The 20,294-nt window shown below is 36.6% G+C and overlaps 1 protein-coding gene and 1 pseudogene across 18 annotated transcripts in view; one reads left to right on the top strand and one right to left on the bottom strand.

Annotated features, from left to right (window-relative positions):
• The window catches only part of HERC1 (HECT and RLD domain containing E3 ubiquitin protein ligase family member 1), a 171,354-nt gene that overhangs the window by 9,620 nt on the left and 141,440 nt on the right, over positions 1 to 20,294 (top strand). The window lies entirely within an intron of this gene.
• LOC148758675 (ferritin heavy chain-like) lies at positions 1,283 to 19,154 on the bottom strand (annotated as a pseudogene).

Genomic DNA, 20,294 nt, shown 5'->3' with positions numbered 1-20,294 from the left:
CTCTGTGAGATAGGCTGCCATTTGACAAGCTTCCACAGAGGAGAGAGGTTGCTGTCTGAGGAACGAGCCCTTAAATAATCACTACGTAGTTGCTAGACCCTCTTTAATGAAGGTTCTGTTCATAAGGAAGTTGCTGTTCCTTTGTAAAACTGCCAGAGGGTGAGGAGTAGTGGACTTTTGCTTTGTAAGGTGTTATGGGCTTGATCTCTTAAATAAGTGATTGGAAAGTTGCTTACTCTGGAAGCAGAAGCTCCGTGGCACGCTGAATGGGCAAAGATGGCCTGTTGCAGTTGGCGTGTTCTTAATGTTTGTTTAACCAAAAGCTTAGGCATTTTTAAGAAATGTAATTTAGGTTAAAACTGTCATTCTAATAACACTTGTAATTTTTTAAACCAATATTTTAATTAAAACCTCTACCAGTTAGGCTAAGGTAATATCGATATTTTGATCGTATCATAGACTAGCATAGAGGTGGGGTGCTTTATTTTTTTGAGATCAAAAAGAAAGTTTGGTAGCTTCTGAAAAGGCTGATGTATGATGTAACATATAGCAGTCGTGAAATGTTGGTAAAAGTTTACTATTTTCCCTGTTTCCTTTGTTCATTTTGAAAATAGCTTGAACTGCTTTGGATAATTTAAATTGGTCTGAGATATTAAGAGGGACTTTTCAAAATTCTTAAAGATACCCTGTATAAAGGAATAAAGTCAGATGTAAATTCATAGAATAATTTCACTTTAAAGTGATCGATGATTGACAAAATGTGACTTTGTTTTGCAAAACTCTAAGGAATTGCTGAATATTTTGTATTCATAGTATCTTTCAGTTCTGTGTTATTTTCTTTTTCTGTGGTGCTCTCTTGTAACTGCCTCCTTATCACCACCCTCTCCCTGTTGGTCTGCCATCTGTTGGTTTGGCTCTTTATTTCAGAGTAGGAAGGCAGGAAAGGGTTTTTATACATAAGATAAAACCAGGCCTGCTTGGAGCTTAGTGAGCTGGAGTGCTTATGCAATAAGTCTGCTGATGATAAATTCCAGAAGTACCATTAGGCCCATAGGACTAGAAAGATGGCGATGACTCTGCAATATTGTCTGCAAGTTTTTTTCTGTGACTCTTGCTTTATTTAATAAAGAAAAATTAAAAAATAAATCATAAACACTTTTTTTTCATGGAAAACCATAAATTGGTTGGATATTAACAGGCTTGTAAAAAAGAATAATTATATAGGAGAGTTTAGCATGTTGAGTGTTAGTGAAATTCATATCAAATGATTTCTTATAGTACTTTATAAATATAATTTAATCCTGATAAATTTACATTCACTCATGCCTGATTGTGCACTAATCTGTTATGGGAATATGTAGAAACTGTTAGCAGTCCTAGGCAGATAATTCAATTTCCCAGACACTTTTTTCAATCTGTTACAAAATATTTTAAACATATGTTAATATAAAAGTAGACAGAATAGTATAAAGAGCTCCCATGTACCCACCAATGAGTTTCAAGAATTATTATAGGCGGTCTTGTTTCCTCTATGTCTATCCACCACCCCACCCTCAATTCCTGGATTTTTTAGAACCAAATCTCAGACATATTTATTTACTTTGTAAATTTCTGTTTCTTCAGTATGGATTTCTAAAATATAATCCCTCTTTCTCTTTACAAAATAAGTATAATACCATTATTTTACCAAAAAAAATTATAGCAAGTTCTTAATATCAACAAATATGTAATCAGGTTTCATATTTTTCTGATTATTTTGTGTATATATATATATATATATATATATATATATATATATATACACACACATACACACACACATCTAGTTTGTTTGCTGGAAGTGGGATCCAAATAAGGTCCATACTTTATAATTGTTTGACATGTTTATTAAATCATTGTTAATCTTCGGACTTTCCCTCTTTTTTTTTCCTTAAAATTTTTTGTTAAACCAGGTTGTTTGTGCTGAGAAGTTTCCCTGTTTTGCTGACTGCATCTCTGTAGTGTCATTTAACATGTTCTGTCTCCTGAATTTCCTGTAAGTTGATAGATTTGTGAGATTATTTGATTTTTAATTTATTATTTTAGTAAGAATACTTCTTAGGAATGGTTTTGTGTTTCCTTGAGGTACATAAGGTCTTGTTATTTCTCTTTGTGATGTTAACATCTATTGATGGTCATTGCTTAGATTTATTAATTCATCAGATTGCAAAATAGTGGAATTCTACTGTTCCGTACTCAGGTATTATGTAGTGTTCTTTTGGATAGTTCTTCAACAATGTAAATTGTATGTTTAGGTCATTGAATTTATGTTAGAACTGGTTCTGGGATGATTTGACAAGATTCTGTGGTGGAATTCCTTTAAGGGAAGAGTACAAGTCCTTATTATTGAAAACACAGAGAAAACTTGGGAATACTGAATCACTAGATTTTGTTTAAAGGACGTTTGGCTAGCAAGTAGATTAACGTCCATTGTGAGATAGCAGCTTGTGACCTAGCGTGTGTACCTGGTCATTGGTGTTTGGTTTTTTTAGAGGTCAGTGTTCATATTCAGAAATTTCAAAAGTAATTTGTGCAGGGCAGCAGTTATTAGTTTCTTGAGCCAGATTTCTCAGCATGAATTTGAGAACAGGCCTGTGTATGAATTATGTTTTAAAAAGTTTTTGGGTTTACATAACATATTTTGTTTTAAAGGTTGTCAAAGAACTGAAGCAGCATTTCCCAATGTAGCTCCTTGACAAAAGACTACTGGGGTCAAATAAACTTGGTAAACAATGTGCACTTTATCCCCTCTTGGAATGTATTAATAATAATGCGTATTAACATGTAAAAGACAGTAAAAAAAATAACCTGTGTAACATTAACTCAGCCTTTTCCAAATTTATTTGATCACTGAAACTTTTTTCTCCCTCATAACATCTTGAACTAGTAGAACAAATTTTCTAGAGGAAACAAGTTTTGAGAAATATTGAATTAGCAGATTTGAACACAGAATAACTAGAAAAATGTCCGATGACAAAGAATGTGTATGACTTTAGTACAGTCATGTGGAGAAATTTTTGATAGGTAAAAAATAATAAGACATTTTTCAATGAGAAAAAAGCAAGAGGGAAATGCTGGTTGGTTTGTTTCATCTTAGCCTGTAAACATTATACTTTTACGGAAGCGGAGTTAGGAAAGGACTTTATCATACATAACATTTACCACATGCCAGGCACCGTTTTCAGTCCTTTGTGTATAATTTGTAGTTTGTTCAATCTTTACAACAACTTTATGCAGTGGGCGCACTATTGTTATCTCAGTTTTACAGAGGAGGAAATTGAGGCACAGAGAGATTAAGGACATTGTGCAAGGTGACATTGCAGAGTTGGTGACATAGCAGAGCCAGGATCTGAATTTTGGCAGCCTGGCTCCAGAGTCTATTTGCATAGCCACTATTCTACAGTGCAAGATTTGGAGATGGAGATCACGAAAAAAAAAAAAAAATGAGATTCAAAGGGGATTTAAAGTCTTTTTGGATGGAGAAGACATCTTTTCTTTAACTTACAGGTAGGTGGTCAGGGGGCCATAAGAGAAGAATGTGGAGAGCGAGCTGTGTCCTAGTGAAGATAGAAAACATGGAGGCCTGGGAATGTTATTCATAAAAAGTATAACTCCCAAAAAGATAGATTAGATGCAGATAGGAGGCTGAATTAAGAGGATACTGTTAATACAAGGATTTCAGGCTTAGAAGTGAATTGGAGCTCCCTCCTTAAAACTCCCTCATTTTATATATGGGATCCGAGGTTACATAGTTTGTTCATGTGCTTGCAGTAACAATCATAGCTCACGTTAGTCTATTACGTGAAAGCACTTTCACAAGCATTCTCGTTTGATCCTCTAAACAACCTTGAAAGGTATGCTGGTAGGTTCCATATTTTCCACAGCAAAGGTGGTTCTTGAATTTAGATTTCTGCATCTTAAAAGCTAAAGTTTTCTACACTATATCACATTGCCTCAGTTCTTGAAGAATAACATAAAGAGGATTAGTGCGTGTTTCTGAAATGAGATGAGGATTTGGATCAGAAAGAAAAGCTGCATATTAACATATGGAAATAATATATGCTATTGTAAAAAACAATATTTTAGACAGTATAGGGAGATGTAAAGAAAAAAGTGAAAACTGTCCCCTCTGCAGAGTAACCGCTATTAAATTTTCATGTGTGGTTTTTCCAGATTTTTTCCTAGATCTATCTATCTATATAAAGAATTTTTTCAAAATTCTACAAATACTGTTTTACAACCTGAAATACTATATTCTTAAAAGAGAATATCTATAAACATTGGTGTTTTGCTTCTACCATAGTAAAAAGGTACACGCAGGGACAACAGGCATAAAATGGTAATATTCCCGGCAAACATGTATAGTCAAGCCCTTCTCCAGCACCCCCACCCCGAATCGCTGACCTGTTAGTAAAGGCGAGGTGAATAGATAAAAATCTGTCTGGGTTAGGTTAATTTAAGGAGGCAATGAGTAATGTAAAGCTTATTTTTATTGTTTTTATTGGAATTTGGGATTGACTATTGATTGTTTTGTAGTTTGATAGGAAAAAACTTTTCACACTATACTGGATTAAAAGATAAATAACTCAGACTTCTTTAAGTAAACATTGAGAACAATAAAATATTCTTTTGGAGTACTCTGTGTGGGCACTTTTGGTGTGTTTGTGTGTGTGAGTGCGAGTGTGTGAGTGTGTGTGTGTGAAACTTGCCTCAGTACTGTTGGAGCGGTGGTAGGGAAAGAGCCTGTTGTGTTGGGTTGTGGAATAGATTTTTGTACTTGAAGTCAGTTCTTAGCATATCTTGCTTTCTGTTTTATTACTGCATCTAGTGATTTGCTTTGTTAATCGCTCTCTGCCCAAGCAGATTTTTTGGATGGTCTTATTTTAAATACGTTTTTCTTTTTGAGGGTTGGGTTATATTTTATTTACATCTCTCAATATTTCCTTGTTGGTTCTAAGTTTATTTATGAGTTTAGCTATGCTAGTTCTTTTGCCATTCCATATAAACATAAAATAAGCTTGTCTAAAGCTACAAAAATCTTGTTGGGATTTTGATAGGTATTGCATTAAATCTATAGATCAATTTGGGGGAGAACTGACATTTTTATATTTAGTCTTTCAAGCTAGGAACATGGCATGTCTCTCCATTTGTTTAGGTGTCCTTTGATTTCTTTCATGCAATTTTCAGCATATGGCACCTGGGTATTTCATTAAAAAGTGTTTAAAAAACTATCAAAGCATAATATATATTCATAGAAGTGTACATACAGTAAATATATAATTTGATTAATTCCACAAGGATGGATTTATTTTCAAATTCTGCTATTTTCTGTCAACCTGAGAGATTTTCAGGAGGGAGTTAGGTAGGGTTCAAGATGAGGGAATGAGAAGCTTCTCATTTTTTCCCTGAGTCAGTTTGTCAGTAGTGGTCATATTGTGTCTTCATTGTTTTGTTTAAAAATGAATTCTCCAGAAAATAGACATATTCAGAGATAGTTAAGCTCATTTCCAAATCAGTTTACCGTTTAACTTTCCTTGCTATAATTTACCTCCAGTCACGTTACAATGCAGATTTACATAGATGTTCTCTGATATATAGGAATTCATACTATTTTAAAACAGTGAAGATGTGGGTTAAAGATTTAAGAGATGAATAGTTCTGCCTTCTCATTTTTGTTGAACCCAGCTGTTCCCTGCCCTTTAGTTTCTTTCTGTGTAGTTTGTACAAAGCACAAGCTTAAGTAAAACTTGTCATCTTGCTGTCTGGCCTTTATCTTCCTTCTAAGGAAGGGTAGGCAACTTACGTGTTTATGGGAGCAATATTTTTCTGCTTGCTCTTTTTTGAATAAGGCTTATAAATCAACTCTGAGTTTACAGAGATGGTATCACTGTATTTAAAAGAAAATGATTGTGTTACAGGGAAATCGAAAGTGAGATTTGCTTAACACGGAAACTCTGGGAATAAATGAGTTTATTACATATGCTCCATCAGGAAGGACATGGTTAATAATGGAAAAACCATTCTTATCATTTAACTCCCATGTATACTTTTATTGTAAAAGATAATCTTTTTTATATTTCCTCTTTTATATCATTGGGGCCCAGCTGTGCCTGATTTAGCTGTTTCTGCCCTCTTCTCCAAACTTTTATTTTGAAAATTTCTCAAATCTATTGAAAAGTTGAAGAATAGTACAATAAATACCCATACACTTTTCCCTAGTTTCACAAATTGTAACATTTTGTTGCATTTGCTTTTTTTGTTTTCTTCTAAACTCACATACAATTTTGCTTTAAATGAGAGTAAGTTGTAGCCACTGAGATACTCACCCCTCTGCCCATATTTCTGGTGTGCATCTCCTAAAAATAAGGACGTTATCCAACATAATCAGTTACCTTTATCACGCCTAGGGAAACTAACATGAATTTATTATCATCTAATATGCAGTGCCTGTATTTAAATTTTTCTAGTTGTCTCCGACATATCTTTTATACCTGTTCTATTTGTTTTTCTTTTCTGACCCAGGATCCAATCACATTCACATATTGCTTTTGGTTTTTACGTCTCTTTTAATCTATAACAATGCCTTGCCTTTTTCTTTCTAACGACATTAACTTTATTGAAGAATCTAGGGCATTTGTCTTAATATCCTACAATCTGAATTTGCTAATTGTTTCTTTCAGATTATATATTCTGGCTAAACATTTATTGCATGAACACTGTATAGATGGTGTGTACTTTTTGCATCACTTTAGAGGCATCACTTAATGCCATTTTTTTCCATTATAGGTGATGCTAAGTTTGATCATTTAAGGAGGTGACTACTACCAGATCACTTCACTGTAAATGCACTTTTTCCATTTGTAACTAGTAAGTAATCTAGGGGTGGTATGTTGAAATTGTGTGAAAATCCTCTCTTCCACAACCTTTTCCCAGTGGTTTTAGCATCCATGGGAAGATTATCCTTGCCTGGCTAATTCTTTCCTTTTTTTAATTAATAACACACACACACACAAATATTGTATGATTTTAACACACATATGTGTGTGTGTGTGTGTGTGTGTGTGTGTATATATATATGTATATATATATATATATATTCTTAAGTGCTAAACCTACATGGTACAGAGGGGGTTACAGCAAGATGTATATCTCTGTTTTGTTCTCCATGTCCATCCACTTTCCTAGTTTTTCCCAGCTTCAACTGTTACCAGTTTCTAGAATGTCTTTTCAGAGATTTTAAACCCCTTCAGTCATGCATTCATACCTATTCTCTCTCTTTTTTCCCTTTTTACACAAATGGTGGCATACTGCAGACTGTTCTATATCTTATTTTTGTGTATGTGTTGGAAAATATAGATAATGTATTTAACATTTCAAGCAGTTGTAAAGTGTATAATTCAGTGCCATTAAATGCATTCACAGTATTGTGTAACCATCATTACTGTCTACATCCAAAACTTTTCATCATCCCCAACAAAAATTCTGTATCCGTTAAACAAGAATTCCTTCTTCCCCTCTCCTTTCAGCTTCTGGTAACCTCCATTTTACTTTCTCTATGAATTTGACTATCCTTGGTACCTCATATAAGGGGAATCATACAATATTTGTCCCTCTATGCCTGGCTTATTTCATTAAGCATAATTCTTTCAAGGTCCATCCATGTTGTAGCATATATCAAAATTTCATTTCTTATTATGGCTGAGTAGTACTCCATTGTATGTATATATTGCATTTTGTTTATTCATTCATCTGTTTATGGACACTTGGGTTTTTTATGCCTTTGTGAATAATGCTGCTATGAACATTAGTGTACAAATATCTGTTTGATTCCCTGCTTTCAATTCTTTTGGATATATACCTAGGAGTGGAATTGCGTAACCTACATCTTAATGTATTTTTAACTTAATATATCGTGGTTATCATTCCAATTCAATATATTCCAGGGAATTATAGATCTTCCTCATTCATTTTAATGATTGCCTTGAATCCGAATGTATGTGTATAATTTATTTAACCAGTTCTTATTGGTAGACTTTAGATTCTTTCCCCTTTTTGTTTTTTGCTTTTTGCTATTCTAAAAAAGGCTGCAGTGAATAGGATATTTAGTAGTTTAAGCAATACCTTATTTCTTGATTAAAACTGTGATGTGAAGATTAAAACTGTAATGTGAAAATGGTGATTGAACCTAGTCTCATTGAGCATACCTTCTAAATGTCCTTAAAATTCATCGGACTACATTGTTGCTCTTTTAGTTTAGGTCCACATCTCTTAACTCAATGTGTAGGGCATCTCTTGTGTCCTGGCCACTCTGTCCTTGTCAGTTCCTTAGTACGTAACTTTGTTATGCAATGTTAACATCTTGTATTGGAATTGCTTACATAGCCTTATCTTATTCTGGTTTCTGAGTCCGTTTGGGCACTGTGCTTTCTATCTAGTAGACCTTCCTACTCTGGATACGTTTTCCACATTCTTACCAAGTTCCTGGTAGTGATAAATAGGACTGCCTTTGTTAAAATTAACATAGTTACAAAAGATTTTTTAAAAATGTGCAAATAGGACTCACTTTAGTGAATGTGCTAGGGTACATCCCTTTCCTTCCTTCCTTCCTTCCTTCCTTCCTTCCTTCCTTCCTTCCTTCCTTCCTTCCTTCCTTCCTTTCTTCCTGATGAGGAGATAAAAAGTTTACTTTTGAGCCATTTAATATTTGGTACCATTATGTCTCCCCTAACCCCATTTCCTTTGATACCTCTAGATCAGGGGTGTCAAAACTGCAGCCCGCGGGCCAACTGTGGTCCGCAATCCATTGTTAATTGGCCCACAGCAAATTCCAAAAATATATTTAGTTTACTTAAATAAACCAGGTGAGGCAATACGTACTTCACCTCGAGTGAGTGGCCCCGCTGTTTGTGTATTTTACCGCATATGGCCCTTGGTGAAAAACGTTGAAAAAAGTTTGGACACCCCTGCTCTAGATCGTTCAGATAGTCTTTTGGGGGGGAGGGGACACCAAATTACTTGGCATGGTACAAATGGAAGAACTTAAGTAGACGATTTGGTACAACTTACAGAAAGGTAAAGGGAACTCCAACATGCATGTACTGCTTTGGTGACCAAGCAGGGAGGGGGCCTGTGGTTATTGGAAGCCAGTCAGAGGCTTAGCGCTCATCACTGTGTCCAGGTGTGCTTGTCAAAGAGCTAACTCTGCGCTGAGCAAGTTGATAATGTGGTCAAATCTTGGATTCTTTGATAGATTTCATCTGCTCATTCAGGTAATGAGTCTTGATAAAGCCACACAAATGGGTGTCATTTTTGCCAGTGGCCAGTTTGTACAATTCCAGTACTGCCCAATTTACACTTTTTTCCAAGTGTAATGCACACTCCTTTGCGGCCCGCGCTCCCAGTCGTCACGGTCTGGTTTCTTGGTGCCCTGAAGGAAGGTTTGGCCGCCTTGCTGGTTCTGCAGCATCATCGCTTCCTCAGCACGCCCCCTGTCCTCAAGAGATCAGTGAAGAAAATATTTGGTCAAGTTCTTGAAAGCCACATCATCGCGGTCAAAGTTGTAAGACGTGGACAGGCAGACGTAGGAGGCCAGGGCCCCAGGTTGGTCTGGGGGCTGATGTGGGCCTCCGAGTCCTGCTGGTAGTTTTGGTGCACCTGCACCTGCGAGGAGGACGCCGTCGTCGTGGTGGGCGGCTGAGACCCAGCGGCTGCGTGGCTGTGCTGTGCCCGAGCGGTGGTGGGATGCTGGGCTGGCCGGCGCCGTGCGGAGTGGCCCAGGGCTGGGTCTGCGTGGCCTGCACCGTGGGGCCAGCGTCGGTGCCGGGCAAGCAGGAAACCCCAGCAACTCTGGCCGGAGACTGACCCTTTCAGAGAGTCTTTTACGGTTTATTTTTTTCCTCTTCAAAATCACATTCAGTGTGATATTCTGAGATTGTGTGAGGATCTAGCTCTAGTGTCTCCTTCCAACACTTTTGCTTTTTTCTCCATTCTTTATTTTAGGGAGCCTCATAAGAATGAGTTTTTGAAGTGTAAATTGGATATATCATTGGGAGTTCAGAAAGCATAAATATACCAAAAATGTTAATGATTGCCATGACTTAGGCTTTAGATGCTAGCAAATGAAGTGTTCTAAAGGGAAAGGAGAATTTTCTCTGCAAACAATATAGATGAAGACCACTGGTCTCTTCATGCTTCTAGAAAATCTACTTTGTTGAAATCTGTTGTCGGGTTCCTGGCCACTGGTCAGCTACAAGTTAAGGTATCCTTCTTGCATGTGCTGGCATTTCTGTTTGCATTTGGGTTAGAATTCCATCTATTTGTGTAATAGGTTGTTGAACTTGACAAATTGATCACTTGCATTACTCTTTTTATAAAGGATTCTTTTATTAAAAAGTGCATTAATGTTCTAAAAACCCCAAGGTTGGTAGCAGCCATTGTTTGTAATTATTATATTAAAAACAGAATCATTAAAAACAGAGTAAATTTACTTGTAGCTAGTTACCATAAACTTTTTGTACTAGAACGTTGTAGTGATGTAACAAGAGTTAAAATAACTAGTATTTGTCAGTAAGAGTTACTGTATTTCTAACGTTACACTAACTTCCATGGTAGACTATAAAAGAAGGAACTTAAAATAGTTTAAAAGACTTCCCTTTGGGATATATATGGTGACGAATTAGAGACCATACAATGCAATACCTAACACTTATTTTTACAATTTCAAAGTACTTCTGTGTAAGAGACATGGAAATTCCAAGATGAGAAGTATAATTGCGGGTTAAGCTTATGAGAACAGGTTTAATTGTGTGTGTGGAGGTGTCGTAGATCTGAAATAGTTGTTAGATAGAGGCAGGAATGGGCATTCTAGGGGGCAGTAGCGTGAGTAAGGGTAGGCGTGAACACACCCAACTGAGCAATGGTGAGGATTGGCAGGGGTGCCTGTCTGGCTGGGGCGGAGGGCTGCTGAGGAAGGAGCACGCGGTAGGGAAGGTTTGATAGGTTGGGGGAACAGTTCATTGAGAGCCCTGAAAGCAGAGAGAGTAATTTTAAGCCTAGGGAGCTATGTCACTCAGGGTCCTGGTGGGAAATAAATGGACTAGTTACAGAGGTTTGGGTAGGATTGAGGAAAGCAACAAGGGATTGTGAAGGTCTCAGTTCCTACCAATACCAGGAAGCCATTGATACTTTTAAGCCAGAGGTGTCAAGAGGAACATTGAAACCAGATGAAAGCTGGAGCAATGGAAGCCAAACCAGTGGCTAGGACCTGTGGCCATAGGGGAAAGCGTTCTGAGGTGGGGAGGGAGCCAGGGACATACCGACCGCAATCTCCTTTTCTCGTCCTCGTGCCCCTCATTGGCCTGACCCAACTGGAGGCCAGAAGGGCTTGCACAGTGTAGCCCTAGAGGTCAGCATCAGAGGCACAAAGCAGAGCAGGGAAAGGTAGAGAGGAAGTTTGGGGAGACTGGGGTCAAATAGAGACTGCCTAGCCCAGAACCCATTTTAAATTATTGTGACTTTGTAAGCAGAGGAATGTTATACTGAAAGTGCTGTTGTAGGAAGATTTGGTTTAGTGGATTTTGAGGGTCTTCTTTAAAAATCTCTCTCTTCAGGTAAAGTTTCAGTTTGTAACAAAAAAAAGCAAAGTACAATCTATTATCTGATTTATCCTTATAATTCCTGTAGGTTATATTATCTTTTTTTTCTGTAGACTCTTTAGACCAGAATTGATTTCATCTACTGCAGGGAGTTCCTGAGCCCCTGTAAGGTGCCAGTGGCTTACAGGGACAAGAGGGAGCAGTACAGAGGACCAGCCTTGAAAAGCTTAAGCCTGGTTGTAGAGTTGTGATGAAGACAGACACACAATTAACAAATCAGGCAGAGTATGACAAATGTTATGTGTAGTAAGTGAAAGTGTTATGAGAGTTTAGAGGAGGAAGTGATCAAATCTGTATTGGTGAGTATAGAGTGATTAAAATGTGAAAGGCTTTATGGAGGAAGTGACCTTTGAGGTAGGCCTTTGAAAGCCTTTGAAGTAGGGATTTTGAAAGGTAAAGATTTTATATGGTATGAAATTATGATAGGTGAGGGCAGTTAGTTACAGGGATAGCACGAACAAATGCACAGAAGCGGGAGTGTTTGGTTCGTTAAAGATTAGGATGTATTTAGGGTATTTTTGGAAGATGAAATTGGAAGGCAAACTTGGCTCCTTCTGGATGGATTTAAACCCACTACAATGGATTATATTCAATTTCATAGGAGTTGATTAGAACTGAGCTTTAAGAAGATTAATCTAGCAGAAGCAGGTAGAAAGCAATGGAATGGGAGGCTCCTGGGGAGCCCATTGCATTTTCTGGGGACAGGTTATGAGGGCTGAAGCGGGATGGGGCCAGTGGGAAAGTTACAAGAGGCTGCTGTGTAAAGGAAAGGTCTGAGTGAAAGGCTGCTCTGCTGAGTTGACTGGGTCCTCGAGTGGTGAATCAGAAGGAGCTGGTTTTGTGAAGATGGAGGAGGATGGGTCGGGGAGCTGGAGAGGTGGTGAAGTTTGCACAAGGTGCTGGGAGGTGGGAGGCATTGACACAGTGATGCCCCCCACAGGCATTTGGAGACTGAGACTGGTACCCTCTAAGAGGCGGTCCCAGAAACTTCGGGCCGTAAGTGGACAAAGGAGGCAAGAGGTCTGCAAGTTACTGGGTTTTTTGTTTGTTTGCTTTTGGTCAGCTTTAACGAGGTATAATTAACATACAGTAAAATTTACAATTTTAAATGAACAATTTGACAAATATGTATAGTTATGTAGCTACCACCAGGAGGTAAGTTCTCCTGTACCTCTTTGTAGTTAATCTGCTCCCCTATTCCTCAGCCACTGGCACCCGCTGATCTACTTCCTGTCATAGTTTTGCCTCTAGGATTTTATGTATATAGAAGCATAGTTATATATAGATGTGTATATATATATATATAGTTATATATATAGTTATATATATATAGTTATATGTATATATAGTCTTTTGTGTTTGACTTCTTTCATTTAGCATAATGCTTTTGAGATTCATCCATGTTGTTGCTTACAGCAGTAGTTCATTCCTTTTTATCACTGAATAGTAGCATATACTGTAATTTGTCTGTCCATCAGTGGATGGACATGTGAGTTTCCAGCTTTTGGCTATTATGAATCAAGCTGCTATGAGCAGTCATGTGCAAGTTTTTATGTGGTCATGTGTTTTCATTTTTCTGGACAAGTACCTAAGGAGTAGAATTGCTACATATATACTAGTTAAGTACAGTAAATCTTTAGTTTTATAATAAACTGCCAAACTGTTTTACATTTTACGTTCCCAGCGGCAGTTTATGAGGGTTTTAGTTAGTTGCCCCACATCCTCATCAATACTTAGTATTGTCTGTTTCTTGAAATTTAGCCATTTTAGTGGGTTTTTAATAGTATCTCATTGTAGTTTTAATTTGCTTTTCTCTAATCACTAATGCTGAGCATTATTATAAGTTTATTTTGCCTGTCACATATCTTTGGTAAAATGTCTGTTCAAATATTTTGTCCATTTTTAAACTGTGGGTCTTGTTTTTTTATTGAGTTGTAAGGATTCTTTTCATATGTTCTTGATACAAGTTCTTCGTTGGATATATATTTTTCAAATAGTTTCTTTACATTTGCCTTTTCATTTTCCTTTGAAGGACAAAAGTTTTAAATTTGGAGAAGTCTATGATGTATAAATTTTTCAATCCTTTTAAAGAAATCTTTGCTTAATCCAGGGTTGCTAAGATTTTTTTCCTGTGTTTTCTTCTAGAGATTTTTATAGTTTAACTCTTACATTTAGGTCTGTGTACCAATTTGGGTAGATTTTTGTATAAGATATGAAATTAGGGTTGAGGTTCATTTTTTTGCCCCTGTGTGCATATCTAGCTGTTTCCAGCACCCTTTGCTGAAGATTGTCTTTTCCTCCATTAAACTGCCTTGACATTAGTTAAAAATCATTTGGCCATATATGTGTGGATTATTTCTCAACTTTCAGTTCTGTTCTGTTGATTTCTCTGGATGCCAATGCACATGTCTTGATTACTGTAACTTTATAATAAGCCTTAAAGTCAGATAGTGGAATTTCTCCAACTTTGTTCTCCATCAGAATTGTTTTGCTAGTCTCAGTCCTTTGTATTCCGGTCCCTCAAGTTTCTGTTGAGGACTGAAAAGTGTTTCGTTGTTGTGACCTGATTGGGGTCATTTAATGATCTTGAGATAGTGGCTAGAAGGACTGGATTGTATCACAGCAGCAGGACTCGAAGACGGAGCTGAACTGAATTAGCAACTGAGTCTTGAAATCTTTTGAGGTTTTTAATTTAAAAAAATTTGGAGTGATACAGAACCTGTGAAACCACCATAATAAGTGACAAACAGCACGATTTAGTGCTTAAGAGGTCGGATGTCAGACTGCTCTGATTTGAATCTTTAATCAATTACTGGCAGTGTGACTTTGGGTTAAACTAGTTAGCCGCCCTGTACCTCTGTTTTCTTTCCTGGCAAAGGGGAATGTTAAGAGTACTTAGTTCATAGAGTTGTTCTGAGATTTAATACAGAGAATACATGTAAAGCATTAGCACAGTGCCTGCCACATAGAAAGTGCTCGAAGAATGTTAACCGCTGTTATCACTTTTCACCTAAAGAAATGTTAAAAAGCTTCAGAATTTGATAAATTCACTTGTAAGAACTATTTCATCTGCCCCTGTGCTCAAATCCTTCGGCTTTCCTCATTTATTTCAGTTTTAGAAAGATGGTGGTAGAGTGCTATTTGGTTTATTTTCCAGTCCTTTGGTAATTTTTTGAACCCCACTTTTCATTGGTGAATTTGGTAATTTATGTATGCAGTTAAATTTGGATTTGTGCATTGGTCCATGAGTGGAAAAAAAACCAATTGCTTTTAGTGGTATTAACTATTACTGTAAATTCAAAACAAAACAAAACAGTAGTTTTTTTTTCTTTTCCACTATTTAGCTGGTTCATCAGGATTGTACATTGGTGGTTCTCGAATACAAGCAAAACCCATTAGTTTGATTCGATTTTGTCTATAGTTCTTTACCTGCTGAATAAGCATATCTGCTCCCTGAGCTTTTTTTTTTTTTTTTTTTTGACTAATTCTCATTATTGATGGAGCAAAACAATTTGCCAGCAAACTCAGCAAGTCTTTTCCTTTTCTAAGTGTACTCACTTTCTAAATAGGGATAATAACAAAACCTTTTTCCTTTTTGTCAGCTGTTTAATTTTGTGCAGCTAAACATTGATAATTTGTGAGGTTTAATGAGTAAAAGTCACTTAGTCCGCCTGATGGAGCCCTCTATACGGGAAGTCCTTGGGGCAGGGATGGGGAGAGCTGGGTCACAGTGGGACTTAATTTTCAGTCTCAGAGCTTTGCAAATGGGTTGTCCCTCCTGCGCTTGCAAGAAATGCCCTTGAGAAGTATCCTTATAGGTGTCTTTCTTTTATGAATCTCTAAATTAATAAATTTAGAGCTTTATACATTTATGTGTGGCTGTGAGTGTGGCAGAGGGTGGGTAGTGAATGACAAGTTCAGTTTTAAACATGTTGGAATTAACATTCTTTTGGGACATCTGTGTGGATATAGCATGTTAGTGGATAATCAGGTCCAGAGCCAAGGAGAGAGAAATTTGGACTGGACTCATTAGCATGTGAGAGGTAGGTGAAGACCTTGGGACTAACTGGAATGACTCCAAAAATGTATGTACAGTGAGAGAAGGAGATAGAAATGGACTGAAGACAGAATTCATGAGGTGTGTGGACTGTGGTACCGCCATACTTGGAATCTGTTCTTTTAAAGTGCTTTCATTATATCAGTTCAGAGTAAGATAAGATCTGAGTTTAAATTAGATTCTGTGTAAATAATGAACTACAAAGACCCAGGTTACTCAGCTCAATTCAGCAAATATTTATTGAGGTCCCTCTATGTGCTTTCTGTTTGCTAAGCACTGGGGATATAAACAAAATTGAAACTGTCTGCACGCTCATGGATCTTACAGACTAATTTGAAAGGACACTAAACAAATAATCACACAAATAGTACATGATTGCAAACTGCAAAATGCTGTGAAGGTAAAGTATTGGGTGCTGAGTGAGCATTTTAAAAGAGGGAGTAGGTCTTACATAGGTGCTGTCAGGGCTAGCTTTTCTGAGGAAGTGACATTGAATTCAACTAGTAATTATTGAGTACCTAATATGTCCCTGGTCCTGGGCTGTTTAAACTGAGATCTTGTGACTAGACATTAACAGGGTGAAAAAGGGTGGGATGGAGAAGCCAGGCTCTAAGCAGAGGGAACTGCATGTGCAAAGTCCTGCAATAGAAAGGAGCATGTTGCTTCTAGGAATTGAACGTCTCAGGTGGAGCTATAGAAGGGAAAGCAAGCGGGAGAGGGCAGGCCTTGGCCTTCTTGGCCACAGTAGAGATTTTGTTCTTTAGAGTAAAACTATTGAAAAGCTTCTAAAATTTTTACTTTTTCCTCTTTTAAATATACTTTAAATTTTATTTTATTTTAGTTTTTTAAAGACATGTATTAAAAAAAAAAATTTTTTTTAAATTGGGGAATATTGGGGACCAGTGTGTTTCTCCAGGGCCCATCAGCTCCAAGTCGTTGTCCTTCAATCTGGTTGTGGAGGGCGCAGCCCAGCTCCAAGTCCAGTTGCTGTTTTCAATCTTTAGTTCAGGGGAATGCATCCCACCATCCATGCGGGAATTGAACTGGCGATGCTGTTGTTGAGAGCTCCCGCTCTAACCGACTGAGCCATCCGGCAGCCTGCGTGCTTTTCGTTTTTTTTTTCCTTGTTTTTTTTTGATAGTAGCCATCCTAATGGTGGTATCTCATTGTAGTTTTGATTTGCCTTCCTCTAATGATTTGTGATGTTGACCATCTTTTTATGTGCTTACTGGCCGTTTGTATATCTTTGGAGAAATGTCTATTCTAGTCCTTTGCCCATTTTGAATTGGATTGTTTATTTTTCTGCTTTTGAGTTTTAGGAGTTGCTGGTGTATTTTGGATATTAATCCCTTATCAGATACATGATTTGCAAATACCGGGGTTGCCAAAATAATGTACACATTTTAAGAGACGTTATCTATGTCTTACTTTTCGAAGTTGAATTGAATTACGGTAGCAGTGTGTAGTATGACGTTCGCTCAAAATATGGCACTAATCAAATGAATGCTAGCGTCATTCATTGTATTACAATTTTAATACAGTTATTTCTTTTCTTAAAATGTGTGTACATTTTTTTGGCACCCTCTATATTTTTTCCCATTCTGTGGGTTGCCTTTTTATTCTGTTGGTATTGTCTTTTGATGCACGCATTTTAAAAATTTTCATGAAGTCCAATTTATATGTTTTTTCTTGTGTTGCTTGTGCCTGTGTTACATCCAAGAAATCACTGCTAAATGCAATATTCATGAAGCTTTTGCCCTATGTGTTCTTTTAAGAGTTTTATAGTTTTAGGTCTTTGATCTATTTTGAGTTAATTTTTATGTGTAGTGTTAGGTAAGAGTCCAACGTAATTCTTTTGCTTGTGGATATCCAGTTTTTCCAGCGCCACTTGTTGAAGAAACTGTCATTTCCCCATTGAATGTCTTGACACTCTTGTCAAAAATCATTTGAATATATACCATGTCTCCCCGAAAATAAGACCTAGCCGGACCATCAGCTCTAATGTGTCATTTGGAGCAAAAATTAATATAAGACCTGGTCTTATTTTACTATAATATAAGACTGGGTCTAATATAATATAATATAATATAATATAATATATTGCCTAGTCTTATTAATTTTTGCTCCAAAAGACACATTAGAGCTGATTGTCTGGATAGGTCTTATTTTCGAGGAAACACGGTATCTTAGGGTTTATTTCTTGGCTCTGTATTCTATTCCATTGGTCTATATATGTCTGTCCTTTGTCAGTACCACACTGTTTTGATTAGTGTAGCTTTGTAGTAATTTTTGAAATCGTTAAGTGTGAGTCGCCCAGCTTTGTTCTTTTTCAAGATTGTTTTGGCCCTTGAGATTCTCTATGAATTTTAGGATGGGTTTTACTGTTTCTGCCAAAAAGTGTCATTGGGATTTTGATAGGGTTTGTAGTGTATCCTTAGATTGCTTTAAGTAGTAGTGACATCTTAACAGTATTAAATCTTCCAATCCATGCAAATGGGAAGTTTTTCATTTATTTATGTTTTCTTTAATTTCTTTCTGCAGTGTTTTGTAGTTCTCATTATACAAGGCTTTCACTTTCTTGTATAATTCCTTAGTATTTTATTATTTTTGATGCTATTATAAATGGAATTGTTTTCATAATTTCTTTGTAGATTGTTCATTGTTAGTTATAGAAATGCAACTGATTTGTGTTGAATTTGTGTCCTGTTACTTTGCTGAATTCATTTATTAGTTCTAACAATTTTTTGTGGACTCTTTAGGGTTTTCTACATATAAGATAATTATCTATGAACGGAGATAATTTTAATTCTTACCTTTCCAATTTGGATGCCTATTTATTTTTCTTGTAATTTTCAGTTACTCTGGCTAGAATTTCTAGTATTATGTTGAATATAAATGGTAAAAGTAGGCATTCTTGCTTTGTTCCTGATCTTAGAGGAAAATCAGTTTTTTGTCATGAGTATGATCATATGGATTTTTAGCTTTTATTATATTGAGGTAGTTTCCTTCTATTCCTACTTTTTTAGTGTTTTTCCCATGAAAAGGTATTGAATTTTGTCAAATGCTATTTTTGAGTCAGTTGATACGATCATTTGTGATTTTGTTTTCCCTTCATTCAGTTTCACAGTGTCTTAAGCCAGACTTAGGAATAGCTCCTGAAACCTGCTCTTTGAAATTCTCTGACCTCTTTTTGCTTCTCTGCACTTTTAGTCTTGCTTGCAGCTATACTTGTTAATTTAATACTTATTTTTGTAGTATTTCATTGTTCTGTTACCTTCCATCTCCTGTCTTTCTTCATGTTCTATATTCTCCTTTGCTTTCAAAGCACCGACTTCCTCAGTAACTCTGACAACTAGCACTACCCATGGAGATTCTAGCTTTCTTGTAGGGGTTTTCTGGATCATTGTCTCCTTTGGATACTTGTGTCAAGGAACAATATTATACAATTCAGACATATTTGAGTTATTCTATATTGATAGAAATTTTTCTACATTTCTAGATTTTCGTTCCTCTACACTTTTACACTTGAGGTTGGGGGCTGGATGTAGGTATTCTATGAATGGTAACTGTATATGTAGTTGGGGATAATGATGGTGGTACTAGCTACCATTTATTGAAAACTTATTGTGTATGAGAACTGAACTTAGGAAGGAGGTAGGTAGAAGAGGTTTTCTGTGTTAAATTACAGAGTTTATAGTTTAGTTGTATAATTCCTAAATTGACTTTTAGTTAGTCATTGATTGATTTGAAGTTAACTTGTCTGGAAGTTAGTTTTTTGGTAGCCAAAATTATTTAAATATAGACATTAGTTGTATAATTCGTTAGTTTAACAAATACTGTAATGTTTTAAACTGCATGCTAGGGAATTAAAATTAAGTTGGAGTCCCTATAAAGGATGGAGTGCATTATCTATTATGGGAGTAAAAAAAAAAAATCCTAAATAATTGCAGTTCAAAGTGAGAGATATCCTATTGGAGAATTAGAAAGCCTAATTTTCAAATTCTGAAAGCCTTGCACGTGAGGATTATGTGGGAGAGGGTTAAAAAAAAATAAAGTGGGAAAGTACCTAAATTCCTGATTGTAAGGAGGTGGTTGCTGGTGTAAAGCAGTTGGCCTTTACCTGGTAAACGCCAAATAGCCACTTGAAGCTTTAAGCAGGAGAGTAACATCAGGTTTTTAGAAAGATGGAGGATGAACTAGATTGGGGGAGAATCTATATATTTTCATTATAAATTACAATATCACAGATGTCGTCTTTAGGCACTGATTCCATTCGTGTGGGTGGGGGTAGGGAGTGCAGTATCATACTTCTCTAAAAGAAGTTCTTTGGTGAGGTTAGGTTGGGGTTGAGAAGCTGGGCATATGTATTTAGACAAGCTCTCACACTTGATTCTTAACTCACATTCACCCTGCATTTAAAATTAATTTTTCCAGGGAGTGGTATTACGGGGCAGTGTAAACAGCACTATACTTTAGAATCTGGAGACTTGTGTGCAGATCCTGACTTTGGAGTTTACTTCTGTGTGATCTTGTCAAATTATTTA

Source organism: Rhinolophus sinicus, chromosome 3 (assembly GCF_057876585.1).
Source record: "Rhinolophus sinicus isolate RSI-liver-muscle chromosome 3, RSI-T2T, whole genome shotgun sequence".
NCBI lineage: Eukaryota > Metazoa > Chordata > Mammalia > Chiroptera > Rhinolophidae > Rhinolophus > Rhinolophus sinicus.
The sequence above is the reverse complement of the archived record's forward strand: the minus strand, read 5'-3'. Positions and strand labels throughout refer to the sequence as shown.